At 42.4% G+C, this 13,481-nt stretch overlaps 1 protein-coding gene and 1 pseudogene across 2 annotated transcripts in view; both read right to left on the bottom strand.

Moving 5' to 3' along the window:
• The window catches only part of KCNH1 (potassium voltage-gated channel subfamily H member 1), a 386,370-nt gene that overhangs the window by 123,978 nt on the left and 248,911 nt on the right, over positions 1-13,481 (bottom strand). The gene's annotated exons all lie outside the window — the stretch shown is intronic.
• Positions 771-1,985, bottom strand: LOC116879670 (annotated as a pseudogene).

Raw genomic sequence — 13,481 nt, 5'->3', positions numbered from 1 at the left:
AGGCTTTCTACTAAACAGGTTGCCAAGGACTAGAGAGAATTGGTAACTCTCACACTGGACAGAGCTTTCCTTCTTTCATGAGTTTGTGGTTCTCATCCTGACTCTGCTATCTAATAGCTGTAAGCCGAGTGACTTCACCTCTTTGTGCCCAGGAGGCCCAAATACTTGTTTAAAAAGGGAATAAGAACAGTAATAATCACAACTGGAATGTATACAGCTTTTAGGGTGTACAAATCACTGTCCCAATCATTTTGCATACATGATTTATCTTCATGGTAGATACTATTATTATCTTCCTTCTACTAATGCATCTGAGTCAAGAATGTTTAAGTGATGTGTACCAGCTACTGCTCCCATGTCTCAAATACACTGACTTGTCTAAATCTCTTAACAGCCCTGGGAGGAAGGAGCTGTCGGGAGCCTTATTTGTAGATAGGACACAGAGAGGTTAAGTAACTTGGCTAAGGTCACAGAGCTAGTAAATATGGCGCTGGATTCAAACCCATCCCATGCCTTGAACATTTATACCAGGGTTTCTCAGCCCCAGCCCCATTGATATTTTGGGCCAACTCATTCCTCACTGTGGGAAACTACTTTTCTATGCTAAGATTTTATTTACAAGCCTTCTTTGTTGTACAGAAAATAAAAATGCTGTTATAGTCTTGATGTAACTAGCAGCCACTGATGGCTGACTCACTGACCACGATGACCCCCGCTCAGCAAGTCTTACAGGAGAACCTAACAGGATGTGCAGTTTTGTTGGGGTGATATCCTCAGGCTGATGGTGGATTTTGAAGACAGACCAAATGGAGGAAGGCAGAAATGTCACAGGAACTATTCTTTGGCTCTTTGGGTGGGAGGGGTCCTGTGGTTGGTATTACCGATACCCTTTATTACTATTATTACCTGTATAACTATTATTATTTAAACTGCTACCCGTGAGCAGTCCAGCCAATATGGAACAGTTCTTTTTTTGCAGGTTATTTTGGTCTTAATTATCTTCTCCTTCATTATCAATTTTTCTTTTCCTCTTTTACCTTCCCACTTCCTTATTTTTCTTCCTCTTCTTCCTCCTCATCCCCTTATCTTCATCACCTTCTCCATCATGTCCAAATTCTTCTTCCTCCCCACTGACTTCACCTTCGTCGCCCTTCCCCCCATTTACACCTTCTTCTTCCTTTTCATCTTCATGGTTATCAAACTCCTCCTCCTCCTCTCCGTCCTCATCCTCTGCATGTTCTCCTTCGCAGGGCTCTTCTTCGTGCTCACCATTCACCTGGGCATCTGAACCAGGGGCTTCTTGATTCTCTCCGTCCTAGCCAGGGGAAGACGCTCCTCCCTCGTCATTCAGACTAGTAACCCCACAGTTAAACAGGTTCGGGGTTTTCAGACATTCCCACTTTTTCAAAGGTTCCAAGGTACTGATATTTTGCAGTAGAATGCGCTAATGTTTGGATGGGTGAAATTTGAAAGGTTTTCTCCTAACATGTCCAGACCTCCAAAGATGCTACTGTCACTGAGCTCAAGCTTTTTCAATTTACGTAGCTGGGGGTGATGTGAAACTGAAATCAAGCTGCATTTATGCAACTGAGCAACTCTAAGTTCACAAATTCAGTGTTGAGCCCGCAATGTTCCCATAATTTGATCTGCAGTTGTCCGGGACAAGTTTTCCAACAGCTTAGGGTGTCAGACGCCTCGGCTCCAGGTTCCCTCTCCACGTCCATGGTTCCCTCTTCCCCACTCTTCAAACTTCACTTTCTGCTGAAGGGCGGAGGGGTGACAGGCATCTGGACCTGTGCGGGGAGGGCCCTCGGACGGTCCCCAGCACCTGTGCGGGGAGAACCCTCGGACAGTCCCCCAGCGGCAGGCAACGGAGCGGAGCCCCTGAGCCAAGTGACTCCCGGGAGCGGAGGGAATCCGCGGAGGGAAGGGGGCTGCAGCGCTGCGCTGGTCTCACTACCGCCGCCTCCGGCCGCGGACCGCATTGCGCTGGGATGTCTGGGGCAGCTCCTCGGGACTTGGCTGGCTGCTGCCTTCCCTTGAATAAAACCTGCCCAATGAGGAAGTAGGACAAGAAAAAGGACTGCATGGGATCTAAAATCCCTCTGATCTCCAAGAAAGTACTATGATTATGCATTATGATTATGAAATTAGATAGAAAAATTGAGGTGGATGATCATATACCAGGTCTATTCATGAGGACAAAAACTTGGCCCTTCTCATCTTCCCAGAAACACAAAAACAATTTTCAGCCTAATGGTGATGTCCATAATTGACTTTAAGGACTTCTCATAAACCCAGATAACTGTCTCCCGCAAAGATTTTGACCAGGTAGGATAAATTTCCTGCCATAACCCACACCATGAGTCTCTCTCTGCTGCTTTCCTTCCACTAAATCGGACACATAACAGCAGTGAGAGCTCTGGAGTCACACTGACAGAAGGGCTAAATAGTAACTCTGCTACTTACTTGCTGTGTGACTTTGGGCAAAGCACTTGATCCCTCTGAGCTCCATTTTCCCCATCTGTACAAATAGGGGAAAATACCATCCTTGGTGAGGATTAAACATAATGACATAGATGAAGTGCTCCACACAGTACGTGCTCAATAGTTGAGCAGTCAGTTGTTGCTGTTATTTTTATTCAAGATGCAACTCAAAACAACACATAACTCTTCTAAAAGCCTCCCAGAACCATCACATCTAACTACCCCCCACTTCTGCTCCTCACTGTGACTCCTGTGTGAATTTCACACAATCCTCAGATGGGTCCTGCCCGCCTGGAACCATCATGACCATGTGTCTCAATCAGGGGGTGTATTAGAATCATTGAAATAGCTTTTTTTTAAAAATTATATTCTCCTCGGTTTACTTAGACTTAGGGGTGATGTGGGGTGAGAAGAGGGTGAGCAAGTAGATTTTTTTTAAATTCCCCATGATTCTTATAGGCACCATTATCTCATCCCCATCTGTGAGCCTCTAAATTATCCACAAGTAACCACTGGATGCCTTGTTTTAAAAAAGTCTGGTTATGTTCAACTATTCTAAAAATGTTTAAGGAAAAGAATATGATGCCTTTAGGAAACAGATTATAAAAGAAAAGGTTTAGCCGAGAAGAACTTAATGCTAACTGGGTACTTATAATTCAAAAAAATAAAAGAGGCGGTGTGTTAATTGAAGAAACTAGTAACTTTTGAACTTTTTGCTAGTTAAGAAGAAATAATCATAGGCTAGGTTCAGATTTTACAGAGATCAGGGAAAAATTGCAGCCTGGACTTTTTTTCTCTTTTCTCACTTGAAAGAAGAAAGATTAAGAAATAGTATGTACAGGAAAGGATAATTTTAGTCCTTGAAATTAACAAGGTCAATATTTTTCATGAAGAGAGATGCCTAAGGGGGGCTGGCCAAATGTCAGGAGGAGGAAACAGAGCCTTTACCAGGGTTTTGAACAGCCAAGACTTGAGTGTCTGCCATGACACTTTGGACAAGCCAAAGGCCCTGGGCTTCCTGCCCTGAATCACTAGGGCTACAAGATAGTCAAGGTTATCCTGAGGGGAGAGAGAAAAATAAAAAGTAAGCTAAGCAGAGGTGGATGCATTGAGTTTAGGGAGGAGAAAAACCAATATTCAACTTTTATCGATAACATATATACATTTATCTTGATAAATTAGTCAAAAAAATAGCAATCAGAAATTATTGGATTCTACTCTTCTGTTGACAGTATTGTTGTTAACAGAAAAGGCCCAAGTGATCAGTTCCTGCAGATTTCTGATTCAGTTTCACCACACTATTACCACTGAGCAGTAGAGTTCATGGTAGCTATCAGGGACTGTAAGAACAGTGCTCATAAAAACATAATCAGACTTGAGATAAGCAGAAAAAAACATCCCCAGAGAATTCTCCTGGAGGGACAATGCTGAGGATAGAAGGAAGTATGTGAGAAGGTGTCCCAGACAATATAAATAACGTCTCCAAAGGTGCAGAAGGCAGGGATGAGGACGATGTGGTCTAGGGGAAAGGTGACGTTATGTATCTGTGATATTAAGTACATGGACATAAAGTCTGCATTTAACTGATGTCATTTGGGGAACTGAGCAAAGAAAGCCCTCCTGCATGAGAAGATGCCAGAAATTAGACTTGAATTATTCTGGTAAATGAGGGAATGAGAGTAAATGGAAAAATCTGGGCAAAGGTAATGGTATGGTCAAGCCTGAATGGTTGAGAGAACAAGTCTTGTCTGAGGAACTGCAAGTCTCTCAGCATAGCTAGCTGGTTCCTATAATTCAAGGTTAGTGGTGGGATGACCCTACGAGAGGAAGTTGGCATGTGACAAGACCCATATCATAAAAGGCATCCTTAGGTTTTATTCTATAGGCAGTGGAGCTCCTTATTTTCTCCACCCCTCAGGCCAGCACAGACATAGCAACTACAATTATCCAAGATGCAGAATTTGCTCTGCTCACAGGTTCCAGGAGAAGGGTCAGAGCAGCCCACCAACTGGGTTGCTCATTCTGAGAGCTGGCTTAAGGCCAAGGGAGACACCAATCATCTCAACATTTATGAGTGATCCAATGGTACTACCATACCTTTCAAACTGCTAATTTGGTCTGCCAAGATGGGGCACCATATTGATACTACATTAGTTCTGATATGAAATGTTGGCTAGCAAAAGTCCTCAAATTGCCATAGCTTCTGTAGCTTTTGAAATAGTTTCCAACTTAATTCAGCACAGAGGGAGGGGTTCCAGAAAGATGTTTGCACTGAGTGAGGTCTACAGTCTACACATGTAAATGGAAGACCAGAAATAGACTCTCATCCAGTATATACACAGGGTCAGAGATGCTGAGTCTGTGACAGCCCTCTATTTCCATTCTAAAGATTAGATTTCAGCTCCACTCCGAGAGGCTTTTCTAAGCCAACCAAGCCTCTGGATGCCTCCCCAAACCTAAAAGGAGGGAGGTAGAGCCCCGGAGAAGTGCCAGGCTTGGTTGGCCCTGGGAAGGTCACTGTGACATTGCCAACAACAGAAGGAGGAAAAAGGAAGTTCTGAGGGGCCGACAGTTATAGAAAGAGCAGATAAATAGCCTCTACTCTGCCCTGAGAGGCATGATTGAAACCTGAGATGCTCCCCAGTGGGGCTCTCTGGGGTTCTCTGGGGGAGAAAACAGGACAGCCTCTGAGGGGAAGGAGTATTTTACCTCTGACATTTAGAAGTGCCAGCTCATGCTGTTAACACAAACGGTCCAACTTTCAGTGGATATTTTAATATCAACTAATATCACCTACATTCTCCACTAACAATACATTATTAGCATGGACCACTCCCTCCCCCTTCTTGCACTCCTGTCGGTCCTGCTCCTCCCTGGTCTCTAGTGACAGCAGAGGGGCTGGGGTGTCAGAATGATAAAAGTGAGCTCCATTTGGCACATGCTTGTTTAAGCAGCAGTGGTATATGCTCTGCTTGCTGAGGAACTGCTGGTCACATGCCCTCTTTGGAACCAAAAAGAGTTCAGCTCTTAATGCGGAAATGAGTGGGTTTTCAGATAATCACCTCAGTCTAATGGCCAAACTTGATCTCTTTATTGATTCATTTATTCCACAAACATCTACCGAGCATGTCCCTTGTGTTAGGCATGGAGCTAGTGCTGAGGTACAATGTCTGATGAGACCAACGTCTATATGCATGGACAAATGAGACACGGTTTGGTCAGGTGCAATCTGGATGTGGGGGCAGGGATGGGCAGGCTGTGCAGCATGCCCAGAGAACACTTTTGAAGGATAAACAGAGTTGGGGGTGTGGCAATGGAGTGGGAAAAGACGACTCCCAAGTCAAAGCAACTGACCCAGCCCTGGGGCATGGGGTATGCGGGGGTGGGCAGTGAGAGAGGAGGTTGGACAGGTGTGCAGGGGCTGAGCTTGAAGCCCTATGTCAGGCTAAGACACTTGGATTTGCACGAACAAGACTTGCTCGCCAAAACCCTAGCATGTGCTCTGAACCAGTGGACATCTTCAGAGCTTCATTAAATATAATGAGGGTGCGGGCATTGCCCTTTGCTGAATAATTTACATGTACTTGGTTATTTCCACCATTGAAGTCTTAGTGCTTTGGTTAAATCCTCGCGGAGTCATGAAGTCACTGCAGATAAATTGGCCAGTCTGTGGAGAACATGGACTGAATGCCTGACTTCCTAACTAGCAGCTCTCCTTCTCTTTTTCTTCTCAATCCTTTCGTGCAGGCTCAACATTTCGGTATCATTTCTGTACATCCTTTCTCGTTTTAGTTACCCCCTTGTCCATTTTCCCCCTTCCATTCCTTCTGCTGCTTCTGGTACGCAGAGCAATCCCTTCTCAGAGGACCCGAGCCCTCGTCCTCTCTCCAGTCCCTCCCAAGCCACCTCAAATCTTGCTTTGACACAGCGGCAGCCAAGTTTTGAAGATATTCTTTGGATGGTAGCATTCCCGGCTCCAAATTTCAGAGGTTCCCACCTGAACTCAGCAACTGGCCCACCCTCCTAAGGAACATGCTCAGGCCTGTGGCTCCAGCATGCCTACGCACACTTGTCTTCCACTACTCATGCTTGCACAGCTATGCCTTGGACCCCCGTTCTTTGCATGCACTCCAGATTTGGGACTGGTTCCACCAACATGCAACCCATGCTGTCCCGTGACCTCTGCCCTTGGAAGGTCCCACGCCTGGGTGAATGCTCTACTGCCCTGTCTCAAAATTCTTCTTGGTTTGTGAACAAAGGGTCTAGCATTTGCCTTTCACACTGGGTGCCACAAATACGTTGTCAATGTTGCCTGCTTCACAGCCCCATCTCTATTCATGCTCTTCTCCCCACAGTAAGGACCTTAACTGCCCACTTCTGCCCGAACCCGACCCCTCTGTCAAGGCCCAGTTCAAATGCCATCAAGTCCTCGTCAGCCCACGCCTAAAGCAGGCTCTCCTCTGGGCTCCGCCCACCCAGCACTTCCCTTTTACTTCTGTTTTAGCATATGTCACACATAACTCATGATGTAGCTGTCTGCAAATGTGCCTCCTCACCCTCACTACAGGGAAGGCAAGCTTCCCTAAGGATAGGGGTGGCAGGTATATTCTTTCCCATCTGTTGCTCCTCAGTGCCTGGCACAGAGTAAACTCTCAATGCATTATTGATGAAATGAATTTTCCTCTCCAGATCAGTGATTTCTTGGACACCGGGGCCTCTTCTTTCCGTGAGCGGCTCCCAGCCCCGCACGGTTCTATGGTTGATACCCATGGTAACGTTTGGCCCTCTCAGGAACGATGGTAATGGGAGAATGGGCACTAGGCAGTCACTTACTTGAGGAGAACGAAATGATTCTGTAACCCATGAAGAGCAGTCTGAGTGAAAAGGAGGGGAAAAAACAAAAAAATAAAAACAAAAACAAAAACCAACCCAACTTTGAAAGTTCATAGGCCACAAAATTTTCCACAAAAGGGACTCGATCCCTGGTTGTGCATAAAACTGTTCCTGAAGTGACTAGTATGCCCAAGTGGCTTCCTGAGGTTGAAGACTTCCACCAAAAGAGCAGCCAATGGAACACAGCTTAAATGGGTTCCTCTAAGGACCATGTCGCATCAAGAAAAGGCCCAAATATGACATGCACTCTCTCCACATTTTTCCTACAACACATCTTAATCCAGACTTGTCTTTTTCTTGTTTAAAAGCCTTCCGACACTCTCCTTACTGGAGAACAGAGTCCAAACACCTCAGTAAAAAATAGCTAACATTTATTGAGTGCTTTCTTTATGCCAAGTACTAGCTCAAGAATTTTACAGAGTTTATTTCATTGAATCCTAGCAGACCTAGATAACAGGCACACTTCAATCCCTATTTTAAATATCTGAGCTCTTCTGGTGCATGACAAGTTGCGGAATGAGTTCATTAAGCTATGAAGATCTTCCAAAAGTCAACACTTTCTGTCAAAGAATACCAAAAAACCGTCTTCGTTAATATCCCTGTCAGTTGCATCATACAGTCTTTAATATTGGAAACTGTCACACTTGTGATGGCTGTTACTGGTTTGTCATAATTCTAATTTTTGCTGGAAAGTTTGAATTTCCTAATTGGCAGAAAATACTGTCAGTCATTTTCCTTGATGTGATGGGCTCACCCCACTGATTTTCATGAAAATGTCTGCCAAATACCCAAGTCTGGAAAGCCATGCTTTGTGTGTCATTTTTTCTTTCGAGTAAAAATGGTGGTGAAACCAGTGAGAAAGGAGACCCTATTGCAGCTTGGAATCCAACTGCACAAATACTTGTTGTTGGAACAACCATATTTCAATATGCAGAGGTGTTTTACGTATGCTTCCTGTTCTGTCACACAGAATATTAAAGTGTATATATATATAAAAAAAAATATATATATATATATTAAATTTACCAAATTTAACTATTCTTATCACTTCATCAGGGGCATTTTTCAGTAAAACTGGATTTTTTTTTTTTTTTTTTTTTTTTTACAAGTGCCTGAAAGTGAAGAATAAAATGGCAACTAATACAGTTTGGGACAACAATACTTTGGGATAGCCTGGATTCCTGCTGAGATGCTGGTTATTTACACACCATTGCTTTTGTACCATCAGTGCATATTATGAACACAGTGGAACCGGCAAATAATGTCTTTGCATTATTATGTAACTATTATGGCCTTGCAACCTCCTTGAAAAGGTCTTGGGAAGCCCCAGAAGGTTCTTTGGGAACCAAAGATCCTGCTTTGAGAACTGTTGCCCTTTACACATCTCTTTAGAGTCAATTTGAAGGTTACTTCCCTGAAGAATCTTACCACTTCCCCTCCTTCTGAGCTACTACTGTAATTTGCACAAACATCTGGCATGTACTTATAACATTTTATGAGGCATAGTTAATTACATCGTCTTTCTCCCTACAACTGTAAGTTTCTCTAGGCAGAAACTGTCTTATTTATCTCTGAATACCAAGGCCTTAACAGTGCCAAGCACATAGTAATTGCTTGATAAATGCTGTTCAGTGAATGAAAAACTTTTACAGTCGACTGTGTTTTCTAAAGATGGTTATGACACTATGTCCCATCACACTTACTCTTCTATATTCTTGCCACATACTCATCCATAGGTTTGTTCCCTCCCCTTTAACCTGGTTGGCTTTTGTGACTGCACCATCCTTCGGAGCACAGTAGAAGATATGCCATGTGACTTTTAAGGCTAGGTCTTTAAAGGGCCATGCATTTCTGCCTTCATCTCTGGGGACAGTCCCACTTGGAGCCCAGCCATTATGAGGAGAAATTCCAAACAGTCTTAGAGAGGCCTACATGAAAAGCAAACTGGGTCCCTGGCTCAAAGCCAAAGCTGGGTTCCTAGCCTCCATCCAGGAAACCAATTTGCTACCCATGTGAGTGAACCTTCCTAAAAAAGGATCATCCAGTGTCCAGTGGAGCTGAGCCTACTGACCACATGTGGGACAGAAATGAGCCACCATGATGAACAACTGACCAGCTACAGATTTTTGAGTTAAATTAAAAAAAAAATGCTACTGCTTTAAATCACTACATTTTGGGGTAATCTGTTATTTTTTTTTAATTTTATTTATTTATTTGACAGAGAGAGAGGGAACACAAGCAGGGGGAGAGGGAGACAAAGCAGGCTTCCCGCTGAGTGGAGAGCCTGGTGTGGGGCTTGATCCCGGGACTCTGGGATCATGACCTTAGCTGAAGGCAGACCCTTAACGACTAAGCCACCCAGGTGCTCCTGGGGTAATCTGTTATGCAGCAACAGATATCCCATACACCTGATATGTGAATTATCCTCCTTACCAAACTGTAAGGTCAGAGAAGACAGTAACTATGACATACTTATTCCAGTATTCCCTCCCACATCTAGCACAGGGCTGTACACATTGTAAGGGCTCAAAATGTATGTGTTGACCTGAAGTCAGCACTTGTTTCAGTCTAATCATGAATCCTACTCAGGACACGGTTAGATTATTACCATACCCGTTAGGAAATGACATGAAACCCTAGTCTCCCTATTTTTCCCCCCATGAATTAGGCTACAGAAGGATTTTAAACAGGCATTACCAGACCAATGTCTTCCTACCTACCTCCTGGCCCGCTCAGATGAGAAGTATGAGGTAGCCAGTTGGGAAGTCAGATGAGGGAGGCCACAGAAGACAAGGCAGATGGAGACAATGTTGGCATGTATTTACTTTTATAACTTGCTATTTTTATGATTGGTTCCATTTGTAAGCAAACTTGCTTTATTTGTGGCTTAACATTATAAGTTAAATTAAGAAAGCAAAAACTGTAGTATATATTTTTAGCTCTAATTTAAAACTGTAAAAGCAATTTCACGGGACTTGTTTGTTTTAAGACAAGATGTACTTCAACTGAGCCCATCAGTAGAAGTGAACTGGATAATGGCAGTGGAAATGATTCCAAAGAAATGGAGACCAAGGAGTTCATGCTAGTTTTACTTGGAAGTACCATTCCTCGTCTACTAAGTTTGGGTTTGTAAACATGTTTAAGGGTGGCATGCTCAACCCAAAAGTGTGTTATTGACAGAGATGTTCTAAGTAATGATACCTCCAAAATTTCTTGGGCAACATTTACTTACACAAGGTTAAAAAACAAAAATGTTCAAAACCAAAAGAAGTTTTTGAAATGAGAGGATTGCATTAGAAAGCCACAGAAGCAAAGATTCAAAATTTTACCTATTAACGCTTTGCAGGCTTCTAATAAAATAGCACTTTGGGTTGCTAAGGCAACACACACACACACACACACACACACACACACACACACACTCTCTCTCTCAATAAAATCTGCAGCAGAGATATTTGCTTAGAAATATTGGGTGAATCTGTGGCAAAGAAGATAGCTCCAGAACCTCTTTCAGATATCACAGAGTAACTCAGCAGGCTAAAGATCAACTCTTAAACCAAATAAAGCAAGCAGAGGATCTCTCATTGCAACTTGACAAATGCACCAATACCACTAAGATGGCAATCTTTCAGTACATATATGATTCGAACATGATGGTGATGTAAAGGAAGAATCCCTTTTTTCCCATGCTCATTGCCAAAAGAGACAACTAGCTCTCAAATGTATAAAGCCAGGAAGAACTACATTGTCAACAGATGGGGCTTGGAGTTTTGTGTAGAGGATGTTCTGATGGCACAGCTGCAGAGATGAGAAAACATTCTGGAATTACACAGATTAATAAACTTGCTCCAGAATGTAAATTAACTCATTGCTGCCTTTGTTGAGAAAGACTTGCTTCAAAAGGAAGTCAGCTAAATGAAACACTGTATTTAGTGATACAGTAAATATTATAAATTCATAAAGGTAAATGAATTAAATTCATGCTTACTCTGAATAAATGGTTGAGAAGGAAGCCAATAATAAACAACAGTATTACAGGTTGACGTTTGATGGTTGATGTTTGATGGTTATCAAGAGGAAGAGTTCTGTCAAGAATGTCTTAAGTACAGGAGAAATTCTTAGTGTTTTGCCAGCTTCGTCCCAACTTTACAAAGATGTAAATTAGACATCCAAACTTGTTTCTTTGTCTGTCCTTGTTATTTCAATGATCCTAATACTTCCATGTAAAGGAGGAACATGTTTTTCAATGACAGAGGACTGAAGACCAAAACAAAAGCTAGACACTTAAAAGAACAGCCTCCACAGCTGACGACATGTTCCAGATTTAACAAGTATCACTGAAGGATGTGATGATGTTGATTTAACATATCTGAAAAAAGTTATCACCAAATATTTTCTGAATTTGAGAAAATGTTTTGAATTTATTTTTTTAAGCTTATACATAGACCATCCTATGGATTCACTTTTTTCATCAAAAGATAATTTAAATTTAATTAACATTTTTGGAACTGGCTACTGATGAAGGACTGAAGATGAATTTGGAAACACACCACCACTTGCTTCATTTTAGATAAAAATTACAAATGAATATTCTGAGCGAGGCTAAATTAGCTGGATTCTCTTTTTTTTATTCCTGCACACATTATATCAAACCACCCAGAGAACCTGCATGTTAATCCCACCACTATCAGGAGAAATGCAGGGGCAGATCCTAAATGACCTTGAATGCCCTTCATAACATACCTGGGAACATAAGCCACATATACTTCCACAAAGGCCTTTCTTTCCTGTCTCCAGACCCTGTAGGAGACTGTTCTATTCCTTCATGCTGGGAGCAGCTTTATTCCACTCTTGAGTAATAACAATTCTTGTTCATTATTACTCAGAAAGTTATTGCAAATCATTTCTGAAAGCCTCTGCTCTTGAACAAAGGGGTTTAGCTGAGGAAGGCTCAGAGGATTAGCTGTCGCTGTCCTAAAAGATGTGGGCTCTACCTGGGAGTGGAGCTCTACAGATTTTTGACGTGGATGAGTGGTTCCCAAAACCACATATCAGAAAGGACCATCTACTTACCAACAACCTACTTTAATTCCACATGCTTTTGTTGAATGCCTAAACCATGCCTTTGTGTCCTTGATGCACTCAGTTTGGGCTTCATCATCTATCTCCTGAGAACAGCATTTTTGTCAATCCAACCTAGACTCGATAAATTAGCAAGCAAGAAGCAAGCTCATCTATGCATGGTGTTCATTCAAAGTATGCATATAGGCGTTTAATAGAAGGAATTGCCTTTTCACTTGTGACTCTGTTTAACTACAACTGTGGAACGACAAAGTACAAGTGTAATAGGAATTTTCTGTATCAATCACCAGTGTGTGCGTGTCAAATAAAAAATGTGCACAGTCTTTGTAATTCTTTCCTTTTTCTGTTTGAGTATGTTTACTGAAATAAAAGTTTATGTCTATTAAGTCTAATTTAAAACTTGGGATTTGTACTTTATTCACCTATTTAAGATTTAATTTTTCCTCATTTAAATTATTCTCTTTTGACAGAAGTGTTAGTGTGAGATGGACTGGATATTTTGAGAAATCAAAAACTAGCTCTTTGCCACAGACAGCTTGAGAACTGAGCTAGCGGACTGACAAGAGCGCATATGCTACTATTTTTATTTTTGATTTGTGGAGATTCTCCAACCCCATTATCAGTAGATGTGCTCTGAACTGTTTTCCACTTGCAACAAAGGGTTTCTGGGGAGCAACCTCTACCTGTTCCCCTGCACCCATCTCCCTATGCTTGTGACATCACAAGGCGGCTCCCCATGGAGGTAGTAAATGCCGTCCATAAAGAATAACGTGAAAATAATAAAGATGCAACCTCACATCAGTGCAACTCATTTTAGACAATAAAACCAACCAGAAGAGAGCCCATTGAAAAGGTCAGACAATGTAGGTATCATGGGATCTTATGCCTCAAGGGAAGAAGGACTTGAAGATTATTGTTTTTTTTTTCTTCTCCTTCTTTTTGAAAGGGAACACAGTCATAGAAAGAAGAGAGCTGACAGCCGTGAGTTCAGGATTGCAGGAGTTCAGTCGAGAATATCT

The sequence above is a fragment of the Lontra canadensis genome, unplaced genomic scaffold (assembly GCF_010015895.1).
Source record: "Lontra canadensis isolate GAN:19392208 unplaced genomic scaffold, GSC_riverotter_1.0 scaffold63, whole genome shotgun sequence".
Taxonomy (NCBI): Eukaryota; Metazoa; Chordata; class Mammalia; order Carnivora; family Mustelidae; genus Lontra; species Lontra canadensis.
This window is presented reverse-complemented; position numbering and strand designations above follow the sequence as displayed.